Source organism: Saccopteryx leptura, chromosome 5, assembly GCF_036850995.1.
Source record: "Saccopteryx leptura isolate mSacLep1 chromosome 5, mSacLep1_pri_phased_curated, whole genome shotgun sequence".
Taxonomy (NCBI): Eukaryota; Metazoa; Chordata; class Mammalia; order Chiroptera; family Emballonuridae; genus Saccopteryx; species Saccopteryx leptura.
Window position 1 is genome coordinate 69,221,044 of NC_089507.1, and position 18,237 is coordinate 69,239,280.

The 18,237-nt window shown below is 39.7% G+C and overlaps 1 protein-coding gene across 1 annotated transcript in view; it reads right to left on the reverse strand.

Annotated features, from left to right (window-relative positions):
• SPARCL1 (SPARC like 1) overlaps positions 1-10,270 on the reverse strand; it is a 49,159-nt gene extending 38,889 nt beyond the window's left edge. Inside the window, exon 1 of the mRNA XM_066385198.1 lies at positions 9,892-10,270. The gene's annotated coding sequence lies outside the window, so the exon portion shown is untranslated. The remainder of the gene's footprint in view (positions 1-9,891) is intronic.
• Positions 10,271-18,237: the final 7,967 nt, after the last annotated feature.

An 18,237-nucleotide genomic window follows, 5' to 3' on the forward strand; every position in this document is an offset into this window, starting at 1 on the left:
GAAGTCAATTTACTGAATCAAGAATGGGTGTGTAGAGGGTGGCTCAAAATTTGTTTTTCCCCAGAAATGAATCCTTGAAAAATTCCTCCAAATCCTGGCATTAGATATGAAGATAGTTGTCCTTTTTATGAGAATAGTAGTAATAGATTATGACCATTGTTTCCAAGCAGAGAAAGCCAAGGTCACGGCAACCTTTTCGCATAGTTGCTTAAGAGAGAAGGCAGAACACAGGCACATTCCCTGCGTGAAACTCCTTTGCTTTGTTTCCTTTTGCATCAAAAGGACTGGCTTCCACCAGGAAAGAGGCTGTAATTGGATTTCACCGTACAAGGACATTATAATTAGATTTCTCAGCAGGTATACAAGTTCTGTCCCTGGAAAAACAAGGAAAAGGGCCTGAATATTTTTTCCCTCTAGTTGGAAAGGTAACACGGTCAAACCCGCAGCAATAGGTCTGAGAGGCACTGTCAGAAAGGGCTATGCGTGTCAGCCACCTCTGATCTCTGACAGAGCAGCATCAGCTCTGGGCCCCAAGACAGAGTGCATGGCTCTCCAGGTGCATGAAAAACAGTGCATGTAATAGCAAATATTGCTTAGCCATTGCATTTTGTAGGGAACATAGGATATTCCTCTAAATAAAACTCTGACTCTTGGTGTCCTAAAAATTTTATCTCCTAGAGCAGGGGTCCCCAAACTTTTTACACAGGGGGCCAGTTCACTGTCCCTCAGACCATTGGAGGGCTGGACTATAAAATAACTATGAACAAATCCCTATGTACACTGCACATATCTTATTTTAAAGTAAAAAACAAAACAAAATGGGAACAAATGCTATATATAAAATAAAGAACAAGTAAATTTAAATCAACAAACTGACCAGTATTTCAATGGAAACTATGGGCCTGCTTTTGGCTAATGAGATGGTCAATGTGCTCCTCTCACTGACCACCAATGAAAGAGGTGCCCCTTCCGGAAGTGCAGCGGGGCCGGATAAATGGCTTCAGGGGGCCACATGCAGCCCGAGGACTGTAGTTTGGGGACCCCTGTCCTAGAGGGCACTAAAAATTTGGCACATCCTAAAAAAAGAAAAATTTGGTATATCTAGAATATCATTCTCCATCTAGATTTAGGATTAAATTTGCACAAAGAGGTCCTGGCCAGTTGGCTCAATGGTAAGAGTATCAGCCCTGTGTGTGGAAGTCCCGGGTTTGAATCCCAGCCAGGGCACACAGGAGAAGTGCCCACCTGCTTATTCACCCCTCCCCCTCTCCTTCCTCTCTGTTTCTCTCTTCCCCTCCTGCAGCCAAGGCTCCATTGGAAAAAAGTTGGCCTGGGCGCTGAAGATGGCTCCATGGCCTCTGCCTCAGGCTCTAGAATGGCTCCTGCCTCAATGAAGCAACGCTCCAGATGGGCAGAGCATTGCCCTATGGTGGGCATGCCAGGTAGATCCTGGTTGGGTGCATGCGGGAGTCTGTCTGACTGCCTCCCCCCTTTTGATTTTGGAAAAATACCAAAAAAAAAAAAATTCACAAAAACCAGAATAGACTTTGGGTATTCTGGTTGATTTTGAGTTCTTATTTGTAATTGGTTTCATAATATATTCTAGAAGTTTAAATTAGAATAAAATTAGGTCAGAGTAGATTAAAGTATTTGATTTCTTTTCAGTTCCTATTGCTTTTAAAAATATCAATATAATTAATTTAGATCTTTAAATTTACATTTAAAATGGCAAACATTAATTTTGAAGGTCTGTGTGTTGTATTGCCACTTAAATCTACTTAACCTAACCATCCACTGATCACTTTTTCTCACTATACCTCTTCTCTTTTTATTTCTTCCTTCTCTTTCCTTTTCTCTTAAGCATTTAACAAGCTGTCTGACTACTGAATGTCTGGGTAAATATGGCCATCCACACCTCTAAAGGGAAGAACACACTTAAAGTCTACTCTTTTCCATCTCTTGTTGTGGCTCTATCAATGACTCCTTGGAAATTTTAGTACTGGTAGTTATTGCTCTAAGTGCTTCTAATAGAATTTTCTTCATTTTGCCGAATTACTCCCCAGTCGTTGGCTCCTTGGCTGGCAGCCTCATCCAAACTTACAAGTCTTCCTCCTTTCTTTCCTTCTGGACCAAGGACACTTGTGTCAGAGCGTTTGGTTTTCAAGGCAGATGGTTAGTACTTGATCTGTTCATCCTATCTGGCCTTAAGGCAAAGGACCTGAGGAAGACATACCCCATACCCTAGAAGGACAGGCTTACATTGAGTGTTTTCCCTGTTATTTTATTTTTCTCCTTATTGAATATTGGCACGTCATTTCCTAGAGCATGTACATCCACACTTCCAAATAAGGACAGGTATCTTCTGTCGACTTTGTTTATATCAGAGTAAGCCTGCAGGTTGCTATTTTTAGTAATCACTATAACTATGAAAAAATCTCCTTTCAGGGAAATGTAGTAAGCAAAATGATTATTATACATACTTCATAATCAGACCCAAACAACATTCTTCTTTACCCTTATTTTATATGATAGCCAAAGCCTTTGTTATCAGAGAGCAAATCCTGTAGTTCTATTTTGGCTCACATAGACATGTTGTTACCTGATCCAAGGTTAATACTGATGCTTCAGGGCTTTTAAAGTATTAATGAGTCTCCTGGGTGAGATCAATAGCTGGGGATTAAAGTCACCTGAAGGATTAAAAAATATGCTCTCCCATTTCGAGTTCTCTGCTGAGTCACCACCATCTGACATCAAAATGACCAGCCCTATGAGGGTATATAACATACTCAGTCTTAAAGGTACAGACTTTTCTGGAACTCTGACTTTCAACCAGCTGTCATTTTTCCTAACTGGACCTACCACCATGTGAGTCTGAGCTAGGGACAGACATGGTTCATACCCATTAGAATTTTTACTCTAACCAGAATTCAATAGAGAACTTAAAGATACACACTAAACATGAATCAAGCAGGGGATAAATTCCTGTAGTGCTTAGCTAGGAGGACATCATGGGCTTTGAATCTCGCACTGCTCTACCCCTAACTTAGATGAGTAGTTGGGGAGAGTGGATGCTGGCCTTCTCTCCGTTCCTGGAATGTGTCGTGATGCTTCCTGCTGCAAGGTCTTTGTGCAAGGCGTTCACACTCTCAGAACCCTCTTGCCAGCATCCACTTGACCCAACTACCGACACCTGACACACACACACATACACAACCTCCCCCCCCCCCAATGGAGTTAACCTCTATTTAATTTTTGGATCAAAAAAGGCCATCATTGACCTTGAGTGGAGGTCAGGCTCCTCACTGTACTTTCTTAGAACAAAGGTACTTTGCCTTATTAACTCTTCTTTCAGTGTATAATTGTATACGATACATGTTGGATATAATTTGAATTTTTTTGTCCCCTAAAATTGTGCTGTAAACAAGAGGAATTTGCTTTATATTCCAGCAATTCCAAGGTCTCTCACATTAAAAGTCATTTTCCCAAATACTTCATTTTGAGCAACAAAGTATCATTTCAAGAAAACAGCTAAGATGATCTCAAACAATGCTTCTTTTTGTTCTTAAGAGGTCACCTTGACAATAGAAAAGGAGACAAAGATATTAAAAGCAGATTTAGTAATTACCCTTGAGGTATGACTTCATTGCAAATGTTGGGATTAAACAATTTTAGAAAGCCACACTTTAGAGACTAAAGTGGTTTCAAATAAGTCCTTTAAAGAGCACTGGTAAAAACAATATAGTAAGCAACTAACATGTAGGAATCCTCACCATAGATAAGAATTCCTGCTTGGGGATCAAATGTGGGACATCAGCAGATTTTTAAGACATAGTTATAAACAACATTCAGAGGACTGATGATATATTCTGTATTAGATAATTGCAGAGTGGATCCAGTGAACACAGACACTGATGTTAAAGATGCATATCGAAAGTTTTAACAAAATTGTTTCAGGAAATGTGAGAATGGAAGAAGTCATTTTTATAAGTATAAAATATTTAAAATAAAACAAGATTTGAAATATGTTTGTGTAACAACAGGGTAAGAATCCTAGTATTACCTACATGTGCGTTGAGGTTGGCTAAAGACTTTGGCTGAGGATTTTTTTTCATCATAAAAATGATGATTGCTTTGAAACGAGGTCACCTTATGTTTGAGCATATGCGCTTTTTATTAATGCGATGATGTGATTAATGACTATCTCCCTAACTACATAGTAAGTAAGCTGTACAGGAACACAGTCCTTCTCAATTTTTGCTCCATTTAGTGTCTCTGGCATTTCAGATAGGATAGAACACTGAATACATTAATTGTTTGAAACAGAAGATTAAAATATTACTTATTTGCATAATTGCATGACACTAGAGAAACTAAAAAGGAAACATTAATAAAAATCATTTATTTTTTATTTTTTTATTTTTCTGAAATGAGAAACAGGAAGGCAGTCAGACAGACTCCTGCATGAGCCTGACTGGGATCCACCCGACATGCCCACTAGGGGGCAATGCTCTTCCCATCTGGGGCGTTGCTCCATTGCAACCAGAGCCATTCTAGCACCTGAAGCAGAGGCCATGGAGCCATCCTCACCGCCCGGGCCAACTTGAGAGGCAGAGAGAAGAGAGAGGGAAGGATGGAGAAGCAGATGAGCGCTTCTCCTCTGTGCCCTGACCAGGAATTCAACCCGGGCCTCCCATAATCCAGGCTGACACTCTACCACTGAGCCAACCAGCCAGGGCCTAAAAACATTTTAATGAAAGATAAGATGTGTTAATACCTCTGCCTTAGTGCTAATCAAGATAAGAAGACTTTTCCTTATTCATTATAAATGTAAAAACCCCTATCTCTTTTTTTTTCTCTTTAGCAATTCAATGGTTCATGTTTATACAAAAATACTTCTGAGGCTGATATTACAAGTTGAAAAAAGCTATTCTTATTAGAGTTAGACTTCATGATGAAAAATATTAAAAGAACTACCAGTTATTGAGCATTTATAGTTATTTTAGTTAATCTTACAACAATTTTATAAATTTGCTGTTATCTCTACTTAACCATTAGGGGAAACTTAAGCTTGTCAAGCTTAACAGCCAACCATTATGACCTTCAGATACTGTAATAAGAGCCTTACATACAGTGTCTCATTCAATTCCCAAGACATTTTCATGACTATTATTATCATATGCATTTTATATATTAAAAGATGGAAGCAAAGAATAGACAAGATTAAAACAAACAAACAAACTAGAAATGAAAGTCAGAATTTGAGGTTAGGCTGCCTGGCCCCAAAGCCCCCTAGATATCCACTGTACGTCATGAAGTTGGGTGGAGGCAGCAGGAACTTGGAAACTGGAATTATTGTGAAGTGTGAAGTATGTACTAGGAAGTGAGGTCATTTCTGTTTCTCTTTCGTTGCCTTCCCAGTTGTTTTCCCCTGCACTCCCCAGTTAACTGGTCACCACTTAAGTAGTTTCCTTGTTCTTTTGCTTAACATCTATTCATTAAATCTTTAAAGGAAACATTTAGCTACCTCAATTGGTATACATAAGTTGGTGGCATGATCTGAAGGAAACAAGCCAGGACTAAAGACTTCAGTTCTAAAGAAGGGTTTTAAAGCAGACTAAGATTTATTTCACAGAGTGGGTCATGAAACTCTAGTCTCTCCATACCCTTTCATTGCTATGACGACAGGCTTTGCCTGCTACATCTAGCCAGAAAAAGCAGCTGACATTTCAATGATAGGAACATAGGGGAGAGATTTACAAAGACAAAAAACAAACCCTCTCATTTGAATTTCAGTTAGAGAGGAAAAATACCCCCTAGAGCAAGTCAAACCCCTATTGCCTTTAGAAAAGATAAGAAAAGTAAAATGCTGGGGGCCTTCACCCCTGTCCAAGTAAGCCAATGAGAGAGAACGAACTGCAAAGCAGAATTTCTCTCACTCTCCTTAATGGCGATCTGAAACAGAAAACTCCCTTTGGTTTCATTTGACTTGGTCATTAAGAAGCAACTAATTGATGAAGCATAAAGACTCACAGTAATAAATGCTTCATGTTGAGGCCCCCAGGGGAATGCAGTAGTGTCAGATTTATTTTTTTATTTCTTTAGATAAAACAAAATTAACTTAAAGGAATGTTTCTTTTTTTAAAAAAAAATATTTTTTTTATTTTAGGGAGGAGAGAAGCAGAGAGAAAGGCAGGGAAGGGGGAGGTGTGGAGCAAGAAGCATCAGCTCATAGTTGCTTCTCATATGTGCCTTGACTGGGCCAGCTCAGGGTTTCAAACCAGCCACCTCAATGTTTCAGATCAATGCTTTATCCACTGCGCCACCACAGGTCTGGCAAATGTTTCCTTCTTGATCCCCAATTTTACTACCAAAAAATCATTCTAAATGCATAACCAAACACTTCCTCACTGTGTGTTTAGTACTCTGCCAACGCTATACTTAGCATTAAAAAAAATTAATTTCTACAACAGCCCCATTTGTGGGTAATATTATCACTGTTTGCTTAATAAATGGGTAAACTGAGGCCTGGAGGTGAGATGTGACTGCTCAAGCTCACACAACCTGTAAGAGTCGGAGTCAGTGTTCAAATTCAAGACTCTGAAACCAATTCTGTCCACTTTGCTGGGCCAGACTCTGAGCCAGAGACCTGGCATTGACATTTTATTATAGAGCAGAGTTTGTAAGTATAAAGAAGAAACCTGAAGAAAAACCTAGCTTAAATTCCCTTTCTTCAGATTTCCAATCAGGACATATAGGTGGGCTAGGGTTTTAATATTAGCTATGGCCGACTGATTGCTTCATATGTACCAGGCATAGCTGTTTTCTTCACTAAATTATCACAACTAATTTCTGAGGTAGCAGCTAATTTTAGGATCCCCATTTTCACAAATGAGGGAACTGATGTTCAAAGAGTCATTTGTCCTGAGCCTGGTAAAGCCCAGTCAGCAAGGCTTCCAGAGTGCATGGTCTTAGTCGCTGTATTGTACCGTCTCCCTACAGTCACTCTGTCCTCCAGAATTCTGTCTACCTTTTTGATGCTCAGAACAAAAACCAAGTTATCCCAGGTGGACCACCATTGCAGGCTCAGCTTTTGGGGGGGGGAAAGCCCTGTGGGCAATTGGTAGAATTTAGCTGGTTTGCACTGGTTCAGTAAAACTAATATTAAGTTTTTGTTGAGTTTGGTGAACCAGTTGTTAAAATGGCACTTGTAATCAGGATTCTCTCTAAGGTAGGCACCTGGGCAGCCACTCAATGTGGAAATCACAAATTTACATTCCTTACTCTTTTTTTTTTTTTTTTGTATTTTTCTGAAGCTGGAAACGGGGAGAGACAGTCAGACAGACCCCCACATGCGCCCAACAGGGATCCACCTGACATGCCCACCAGGGGCGACGCTCTGCCCACCAGGGGGCGATGCTCTGCCCCTCCGGGGCGTCGCTCTGCCCCTCCGGGGCGTCGCTCTGCCGTGACCAGAGCCACTCTAGCGCCTGGGGCAGAGGCCAAGGAGCCATCACCAGCTCCCGGGCCATCTTTGCTCCAATGGAGCCTTGGCTGCGGGAGGGGAAGAGAGAGACGGAGAGGAAGGAGGATGGGGGGGGGGTGGAGAAGCAAATGGGTGCTTCTCCTATGTGCCCTGGCCGGAAATTGAACCCGGGTCCCCCGCACGCCAGGCCGACGCTCTACTGCTGAGCCAACCGGCCAGGGCCTCCTTACTCTTTTTTAACGTTCATCTGAGCAACAACATGTTCTAAGCGCCCGTAGTAATGTTCATTCTGTTCATAAGTGAAAAAAATTGCAAGTGAGGAGGCCAATCAAGAAACAATGTGGAAATTACTTAAATAACTGTCATTGTCGTCATTGTTTATTGTCAGCTGTTATTTTATATTTTTTCATTAATACTTTAAAACTTATAATCTAACTTTGTATACTTCTTTTATTGTTCTTATTTAAGTATTAAATGCATGAAATAATAAACTATCTTTCGATATATTGTTCTTTTATACTTAAAACAGTCTGTCATCAGGGCAGCAAACTGGTTGTTAAGTTATTTGAATCCCACCACCGCTTGTGAGCCTTGCGTGAACCAGACCGTGGCCTAGTTGGGCATCTCTTACCCAGCCAGGCCTACTGGGGAAATTCTTCCTCATGGTTTTGAGGGGCCCCTTCTCCTTCACTAAAGGTCATTACAGAATGATATGTGAGAGAAAAGGGCACCCAAAGTCTTAACAACAGTTTTTTATGGTCATGGTGGAAAGATTCCCAACATGTTCTAGCCATCGTGCTAAACTTCATTAAAATAGCAGTGTTTGTGGACTCTTACAAATCAACTGAGTAAAAATGACAAACAGTTAGGAGGAAAATGAACTGTATAATGTTTTTGGAGTTTCCTGGATACGTCAGTATTCATTTTATTTTTATTATTGCTATTTATTATTTTTACTTAGTTGACAGGTGAAACTGTGCATGAGAAATTGGGGATTAAATCCTAAAGGACTTGGAAAGGAAACCTAGTACTCAAATGGCTAAATGGCTAGACAAAAATTTTCTGAAAGAAAAAAGGCAAGATTTACTAATAATATCTACATAGTCTTTTTCAAAATGTGGAAAGCAGCATTAGTTGATTGGATGGTAAGTAGATAAAACAGATGGCTTTGATTTGCTAGATCTTGTTGAATGAACAGAAATATGTACTTAAATCATTCCTAAAATAGGTGTCCTTTTTTTAAAAAAAATAGTCATAGTTAATAATGGTCACAACAATCAAAGTTTAGCTGAGGAAACTGTGAACTGAAAAAAAAACCCAACTAAAACCAAAAACTGTCATCCATGAGAACGGGGAATTTAAAAAGGAATGAGTTCTGCTGAGTTGGACCGAGGTAATATTTCTAGGCAGTGTACTTAGGCCCTGCGCCAGATGACAGCTCAGATACAATGCCAAGGTGACATATTTAACCTCTTAACAGATTAAAGGCCGTACAGGAGATATTCTTTCTGCAGTGCTTCTTGGTTATAGTATCAACAGCATCGATCTGCAGTTGAAAGCATGGTTTTCTCCTGCAGGCTGACCTCTCACGAATGAGCATGACTTGCATTATTTCTTTTATTTTAGAAGATAGAGCCAGAAATGATAGTTCCTTACAATATAAGAGTTATCATAATCTCTTTAGCTCTTTGAGTCCTGTCCTTCTATTTCCCCTTCTTAAATAAGACATCATTTGGAATTAGAGAAATTGTATGTATGTGTCTGAATATCTTAAAAACAAAAGAAGGAGACAATATCTTAAAAACAAAAGAAGGAGACTAAAAAAGAAATCAGGAAAGGAATAATAGTCACAATAACTAAAAAATAATCAAAGAAGAATATAGCATCAGAGATTTTACCACTTTTTGGAAAAGCAAAATGTTCCATTTCTATATTGCTATTAGGTACAGATTGGGACAATGGTGGTGATTGAATAATTTTGCTTGAATTAGACATGGAAAACATGCAAATTACTTTGATTTGCAAGTTCTTTATAAAAATTACTTTCCCTATGATTTATTTAATATAATTAGTAAATTATTTCTACAAAACACAGTTCAGGATTTAGACTTAACCAAAATGTGCATGCAATTCTAACTGACAATAGTCCTTCATTTGTGTTCTTGCTCTATACTAAAACCATTATTTATTAGTACTTATTATTTAATCTTGGAGACAAAAAGAAAATATAAATAGAAGAGTTAAAATCCTCTATTAGGTAGCTTTTCTGTAAATCACACAAAAAGTTTTCTTTTTTTAAATAAATGAATGGCTTTGTATTAGACAAAAATCTTAGCTATCTTTACTAGATCATGCAAATTAGTTAAACAAATGCAATTCGATGATACAGTAAACTTATTAAAATTTACCTTCAGGTAGGTGGCTGGATCCAGAGCGTTGGCAGAAAATGGAAGTTGAATCCCCTCTTTGCTCACAACCAGGGAATAGAAGTTTGACAAATACACAACACTCTTTAAATCTTTTCCCTCGTTAGCTTTGCTTCTTTGCACAGAAACAAACACACTCGAGCTTAGAGTTGAAATTCTACTGTTCTGTCAGGGTCTGAGGTGGTGGGCCGATTTGCAGGTTAGCAGTAGGGAGTATTTCAGACTGTCATCGTTTCTGTCGCAGAATCCTGCAGTTCTCTGGCAGGCTGGCCTCGCGCGAGGAGCTTCAGGAGCAGTGCAGACCAACAGGGAAAGAGTTAACAGCCTTTCCCTTAAGCTCTTGTTCCCAGAAGCTCACAACTTGGCCAGAATATAAGCGCTTGGCTCTTTATGTAATCCCCCCCCCTCCCCAAACAACTCTGAAAGGTTTTATAAGCAAGATCCCTTTTTAGGGGATTTTTATTTTAAGACTTGGAAAAGAAACTCCATTCTGTTATTTCTTCCTAAAGGAAATTGGGGGGGTGGGGCTGAGGAAGGGGAGAAGAATTGTAGCAGATGCATTTTCACATTGCTTCATTAGAAATTGTTCTCATGAAAACAGTTTGAATTTTAATAATAGCATGGTACTTCAGATACTTGAACCTTTCTGTGAATGACCTTCAGAAATTCACACATGTATGAAGCACCACCCCTTCACATTACATATCACTTGTGTGCCGACTCACAATGTTGCAGTTCATGAACTATTCCTCCCCCAACACGAATCCCTACTGTAAACCCCCTGTATAATGACTGATCTGTAAGTTTTCCTCTAAAATGGGCTAGAGGCATGCATTTGTTTTTTGACTTGACATTCTGTCATTTATATGGGTGTCTGATCTCTTTTACTGACACTTCTGCATTTATTGCACATTTATTATGCTTCAGACACTGTACTAACATTTTTTATGCATTATTTTGGTTGGTCCTCACAAGTCTATAAGAGGTATCACCATGTTTCCACTTGACTGTAGTACAGTAGTAAAGTCTGCACACTTTGAGGCCACGCATCTTGGGTTTGCATCCTGGCTTAACCATTTCCTAACTGTATGACCTCAGACGAATTATGGAACCTTCAGCAACCATTCCTATAACATGGAGATACAAATATGAAGACAATAATAATACTTATCAAAGTTATTGTTTTAAGTAAATTCTAGTGCATAGAACCTCTGCTACTACCCAGCTATTGTGGTTTGCATGAGAAAACCAAAGCTTTGGTGAAGCTGAGTAATTCTCCCAGGGTCTCTAGCTGATCAGTTGCAGAGGGAGATTTAAAACCAGCTTCTGAATAAATAAAATTTAAAAAAAAATTAAAAACTGACCTGTGGTGGCGCAGCGGATAAAGCGTCGACCTGGAAATGCTGAGGTCACCAGTTCGAAACCCTGGGCTTGCCTGGTCAAGGCACATATGGGAGTTGATGCTTCCAGCTCCTCCCTTCTGTCTCTCTCTCCTCTCTTGCTCTCTCTCTCTCTGTGTCTCTCTCTCTCTCCCTCTCTCTCTCTCCTCTCTAGATTGAATAAATAAAATTAAAAAAAAATAAAACCAGCTTCCTTGAAGGGTGTGTTGTATTATTCAACTGCTAGTTTATAATATCTCCTTCTGAGTGAGCCATGAGCTCGTTGGTGGTAGAAACATATCCCCTCTGTGCTCTCCATGTGCTTAGGTTTACATAGTGTAGATGCTCCAGCAACATGAGATGAATAGTTGTCATAGAATTTAATTTAGACATTCTACATTTATGCCAAAGTCAGGTCAAAAGAAAATCAACAACAAAAATAAATAAAAATCCCACTTCTGGTTTTAGGTTAATCTGCCCACAGAGAGTTGTCTCCAAGCACCTTACAAACATCTACCCTTTATTTTTCAGAACACCACAAAAAGAAAGGTAACGTGAATTATCTCTCTTTTGCAGTTGGGGAAATGTAGGCGCAGAGGAAACCGGGCAATTTGCCTAGGTACCAAAAACAAGTCATAGCGCAGCTGGGAACTGTCTTACATCTCTAGAATCAGGATGACTTGTTTCAAACTGTCTTTCCAGGCACAGGATGAAATGACGTGATGTCCTTTTGCCTCAGACAATGAGATGTTTTTCCTCAGCTAAGACGACTCAGAGGAAAAATCAAAGGGGTAGGCTATACTTGACTTTGCTTTTCCTCTGCCTCTGTGCACATCTGGGTCTGAGAAGTGTGGGGGACACAAGCACCATTTCTCCAACAGCTCCCGAGGGTGTAGTGGGACTATTGCAGGATATGTAGGACAAGCATTTCTCAAGACTTTTGCCAAGGTTAGCTGAAGAAAATGTTCTCAGAGACTCAAAATGTTAACTCATTATTCTAACTCCATTCCCTATTTATTTCAAATAGTTCTATGAGGTTTACTTTAGGTGACTAAACCAATTCAATGAGAATATAGAGAAAGCTTTAGCTAGAGGGAGATAGAAAAAACACTTAACCAACCAAAATATTTTTTTCTAACACTAACACTGGTATTTTATGTTTCTACGAAATGATCAAAATAATATTTCTTATAGAAATCTATGTTAATATAAAAATAATTTGGTTAAAGCAAACTAGATTTGTATCTTAAATGTAAATATGTATCAGATGGTTCATTTATTGGTGGCAGAGCTTGAGGATTTTAACTGTTATACTTGATGTTTTCTCTAGTTCTTATTAGTCTATAATATGATTAAAATGATCCACTGTATTTCTTGTAAAGAAAAAAAGATGGAATTTTTGGAAAAAATAAAAGGACCTGTAATCCACAATGTCTTTTAAGTATGGCTTTATTTTGGGAGCGCTCATGGGCAAATATCCAAACTCTTATTGTTTCTGAAGCTGTCATTTATAAAATATAGCTCATGAAGCCAAGGACAATAAACCTACAACAATATCCATTTAGCAGATGGAGCTGTAGCTCAGATTTAGAAGCTTATCCAATGTCTAAATGTGATGGGAGAACTTTGACTAATAAAAAGCTTATTCCATTACTGCACATGAACTGACCTACATAACATCAGCATTGGAGAGAAGGGTTTAACAAAAGCCAACATCAAAGCTTAAGCGTTTATTAACCTCCTAGTGCTAGGATTCCCTTTGCGAATTTGATGAAAGCTGTGGGCAAGTTCCTAAGGTCCATCTATGAACTTCCGCACTCAGGGGTTCCTGAAGTGAAGAACTTCTGATTCAAGTGAAGGACTAGAGAACCCATAAGTTAATCTTCAAGTATTGGGTAAGACCTTTTGTTATGCACAGTACAAGTTTCTGGGTGATATGAGAGAAATATCATCATTCCTGCTTATTAGGAGTCTAAGAGGTGAGACATGCACTCGCTGTTAGAAGCGGGTGTGGTTCCCTTGGAGGAATGGAAAGCCCTGGGGGTGAGTATAGATTGAGGAAAGCTGCAATGAAAATAGTGTCCATCATTATCTTGGCTAGGACCTGGCCTGTAGGACCCTCCCCTTTGCTTACCCCGTGGGCTAGTTTGCTAGGACTGCCATAACAAACACCACAGACTGGGTGGCTTGCATAGAAATTTATTTTCTCACAGTTCCAGAAGCTAGAAGTCCAAGATCAAGGTGCTAGCTGGGTTGATTTCTTCTGCAACTTCTCTCCTCAGCTTGCAGATGGCTGTCTTCTCACTGTGTGCTCACATGGCCTTTATCTGTGCAAGCACCCCTGCTGTCTCTTCCTCTTCTTACAGGAACACAAGTTCTTTTGGACTATGGCTTCATCTTATGATCTTATTTAACATTAATTAGCTTTCTAAAGCCCCTTTCTCCAAATTCAGTGACATTGGGGGTTAAAGCCTTAACATATGAACTTTTGCGGGGGGACACATTTCAGTTCATAATGCCTGTGGGTTTGAACCTAGTTGTCCCAACCCAAAAAGTTACATGTACGTAAATATCGACATGCTTTTTTTTTTCTTTTTGTGACAGAGACAGAGACAGAGAAAGGGACAGATAGGGACAGACAGACAAGAAGGGAGGAAGGGAGAGAGATGAGAAGCATCAATTCATTGCGGCTCCTTACTCTCTTTAGTTGTTCATTCATTGTTTTCTCATATGTGCCTTGACCAGGGGGCTGCAGTAAAGCGAATAACCCCCTGCTCAAGCCAGCAACCTTGGGCTCAAGCCAGAATCATGGGGTCATGTCTATGATCCCACGCTCAAGCCAGTAACCCCATGCTCAAGCTGATGAGCCCGCGCTCAAGCTGAATGAGCCCGCACTCAAGCTGGCGACCTTGGGGTTTCGAACCTGGGTCCTCCGCATCCCAGTCCAATGCTCTATTTATCCATTGTGCCACCACTTGGTCAGGGAGGCCTGATAAGATCGTGATAATCACTGATGCCATTGAATAGTAGCCCAAAAGAATTCTATTACCTCTCAGTCTAAATTGTACCAACCAAGCCATTGAAGGATAGAACACATGTTCAAAATCCTTCTTCTCTCTGGTTGAAGTATAGTAGAGAATTAATAAATCAGACAGATCTGATTTAAGGTCCCAGCTGAGACTTTCTAGCTGTGTGACCTTGGGACAATTACTTAACCTCTCTGTGTTTCCATGTCTTTATCTGTCAAATGAGGGTGATAATAATACCTACCTCTAAGAGTAATTTTGAAGAAAAGAGATAATGTTTGCGTAGTGCTTTGTGCAATGCATGACTGGACTAGGGCTTAATAAATAATAATAATAAATAATAAAAGACGATGATAATGATGAAGGCCACTAATATGAAAGCTGAATGTTGCTGGAGATTGCCATGAAGCCTTCTGTAACAGAAATTAGAATGCCTTCTCTTTCCACACAAATTGCTAAAATACTCTGAGGGACGATGGCTTCCAGGCAGGGATGAAACATATCCTTTTCTTCAAGCTCTGTAAACACAGCAGCTGCTCACATCAATCCCTGGAGTCCCATGTCACCATCTTTTCTCAGACAGAACCAGCATTGAATTTGGGGAAATCGGGGTGGGCCACACACTAGCGATGTGAGCTGGGTAGCTGCTCTCTCGTTCTGACCTCACCTTGGGGTAGACACAGAGCCCAATCCATCAGATTGCCTGGTGTGCGGATCTCTTGTTCAAGTGTGAGGCAGCTGGGCTTTTTAACGTTTCTGCACGTCTGAATTGCAGGATGTGTCTTGTTCACCAAGACTGAAGTTTATACTCAGCCTTCTCATGAGTGAGGTCACTTCGCTGTTGCTAGCCAAAAGCTGTCCTGCTCCAAATCTGTCTGATGTTTTCTTGGCTCTTGTATTAAGTTCCCAGGGCAAGATGTTTTAAACTAAGAAGTACTGTTTACGTAATGAAGCAATCCTATTCTGGAAATTTGTTCCAGTGGTAGTGCTTTTCTCTTGCTTTTGAGCAGTAGCGTTTGTATTTTTGTCAGTATTTCAGATGTGAAAGAGCACTGGGTATGTCATAGAGATTTTGTGTGGTCTGACTATGCAGATGAGTGTAGGTGGCACTGCACTGAGGCACAAGCTCTAATAAGTGGTAGAAGAATGAGATTAGGACTAGTTAGAGCCAGCACTGGTATTAACTTGCTGGCCACTTAAATGGAGACAAAACGCATGATTTGCACCATTATTTATACCTGTTCTCTCCAGTTTAGTTTTCTCAAAAATTTCTTTTCATCATCATTTTCCCAAGGGATATTTTTGAATATTTTTTCCTATGTCCCCACCCTCATCCTGCTCCATAAAATTATAATACCACAGATATACTGTATATTCACTTATGCACCATATCTACAGCTGTATTTTATTATAATATGTATTAAACATAATAGGATTTTTTGCCCCTTCCAAGAACTGCTTTTGCCCCCTTGACTAATGAGCTTCACCAATTGACAGAAACACAACTCATGCATAAAAATAAAAATATACATGCATAAAAGTTAATTATTGTGGTATAAACAATTACTATGGTTGGAGAAACTGAGTCATTCATGTTTTCCTGTTGAACTCTATACTATACTTATCGAATTCCTTACCCTTAAAAAGGAACAAGTCAGAATAACTTTTTGGTAATATTATAGTTGCATTTTCTGAGGAAATGCAAAATTTTCATAGTTATGATCTTGTTAGCACTTCTCCATATTGTATGTTAATAGTTGGTTGAGATTCAGCAAAAATAGCAGAACAAATATCTCTTGCACATGCTTTCAATAGCTGTCACTGCCTATCAAGTCAGTTCTGAGCTCATATGCCAGGCATTTAAAGCCATCTGCCACTTTAGGTATTATCTTCCCTTTATTCTCTTTTCCTTGCTTTGTAATTTTCTGCCATGATGCTTTTGCTTAGGAGTTTCTTCTGCCTTACATCTTCATGCTTAAATCCTACCAATCTTCCAAGGTCCAACATAGATGCATCCTTTCCAAGAAGCCCTCTGTGCTACTTCCGATAAGAAGTTACTCTTTGGCCTGACCAGGTGTTGGCAGAGTGGATAGAATGTCAGACTGGGATGCAGAGAACCCAAGTTTGAAATTTCAAGAATGTGGGCTTGAGCCCGGGCTCACCAGCTTGAGCACGGGGTTGCTGGCTCTAATGCGGGATATAGACATGACCCCATGGTTGCTGGGTTGAGCCCAAAGGTTGCTGGCTTGAAACCCAAAGTTGCTAGTTTGAGCCCAAGGTCACTGACTTGAGCAAGGGGTCCGTCATTTGGCTCTAGCCCCCCAGTCAAGGCATACATGAGAATACAATCAGTGAACAACTAAGGTGCCACAACGAAGAATCGATGCTTCTCATCTCTCTCCCTCTCTTTCTGTCCCTCTCTCTGTCTCTGTCACACAAAAGAAGTTAATCTTTGAATTTCAATAGCATATATATATTTTTTATTGATTTTAATTGATTATGTTTACATAGATTCTAGTGTTGCCCCAAATGCATCCCCCCTCCCCGGTATTCCCCTCAAGGGAGATCCCTCCCCCTCCTCCCCATAGCGCCCTCCCCCCTTCCCTTCAGGTTTATCCCATCCTATCATCCCCTTTCCTTCTGTCCTCTTTTTCTTTGGTCCCTTTGATTTCTCCACTGTCTCAATTCCGTTTCTCAGTTCACATTATTCATTAGATTCCTCAAATGAGTGAGGTCATATGATATTTTTCTTTTTCTGCCTGGTTTATTTCACTTAACATAATAGTTTCCAGGTCCATCCATGTTGTCGCAAAAGGTAAGATTTACTTCTTTTTCATGGCCCCATAGTATTCCATTATATATATGTCCAAAGCCTTTTAATCCATTTGTCCACTGACGGACACTTGGGCTGTTTCCAGATCTTTGCTATTGTGAACAATGCTGCTATAAACATGGGGGGGGGCATTTCTCCTTTTCAAACAGTGCTATGGTGTTCTTGGGGTATATTTCTTAACAGTGGGATAGCTGGGTCAAAAGGCAGTTCGATTTTTAATTTTTTGAGGACTCTCCATACTGTTTTCCACAGTGGCTACACCAGTCTGCATTCCCACCAGCAGTGCAGGAGGGTTCCCTTTTCTCCACATCCTCATCAGCACTTATTCTGTGTTGTTTTGTTGATGAGCGCCATTCTGACTGGTGTGAGGTGATATCTCATTGTGATTTTAATTTGCATTTCTCTAATGATAAGTGATTTTGAGCATTTTTTCATATGCCTATTGGCCATCTGCATGTCCTCTTTGGAGAAGTGCCTATTCATTTCTTTTGCCCATTTTTTGATTGGATTGTTTATCTTCCTGGTGTTGAGTTTTACAAGTTCTTTCTAGATTTTGGTTATTAACCCCTTATCAGACGTATTGTCAAATATGTTTTCCCATTGTGTAGTTTGTCTTTTTATTCTATTCTTATTGTCTTTAGCTGTGCAAAAGCTTTTTAGTTTGATATAGTCCCATTTGTTTATCTTGTCTTTTATTTCCCTTGCCCATGGAGATAAATCGGCAAATATATTGCTGTGATAGATGTTGAAGAGCTTACTGCCTATGTTTTCTTCTAAGATGCTTATGGTTTCATGGCTTACATTTAAGTCTTTTATCCATTTTGAGTTTATTTTTGTGAATGGTGTCAGTTGGTGGTTTAGTTTCATTTATTTGCAGGTAGATGTTCAATTTTCTCAACACTATTTGTTTAAGAAGCTGTCTTTACTCCACTGTATGCTCTTACCTCCTTTGTCAAATATCAGTTGTCCATAAAGGTGTGGCTTTATTTCTGGGTTCTCTATTCTATTCCATTGATCTATATGCCTGTTCTTATGCCATTACCAAGCTGTTTTGAGTACAATGGCCTTGTAGTATAACTTGATATCCAGA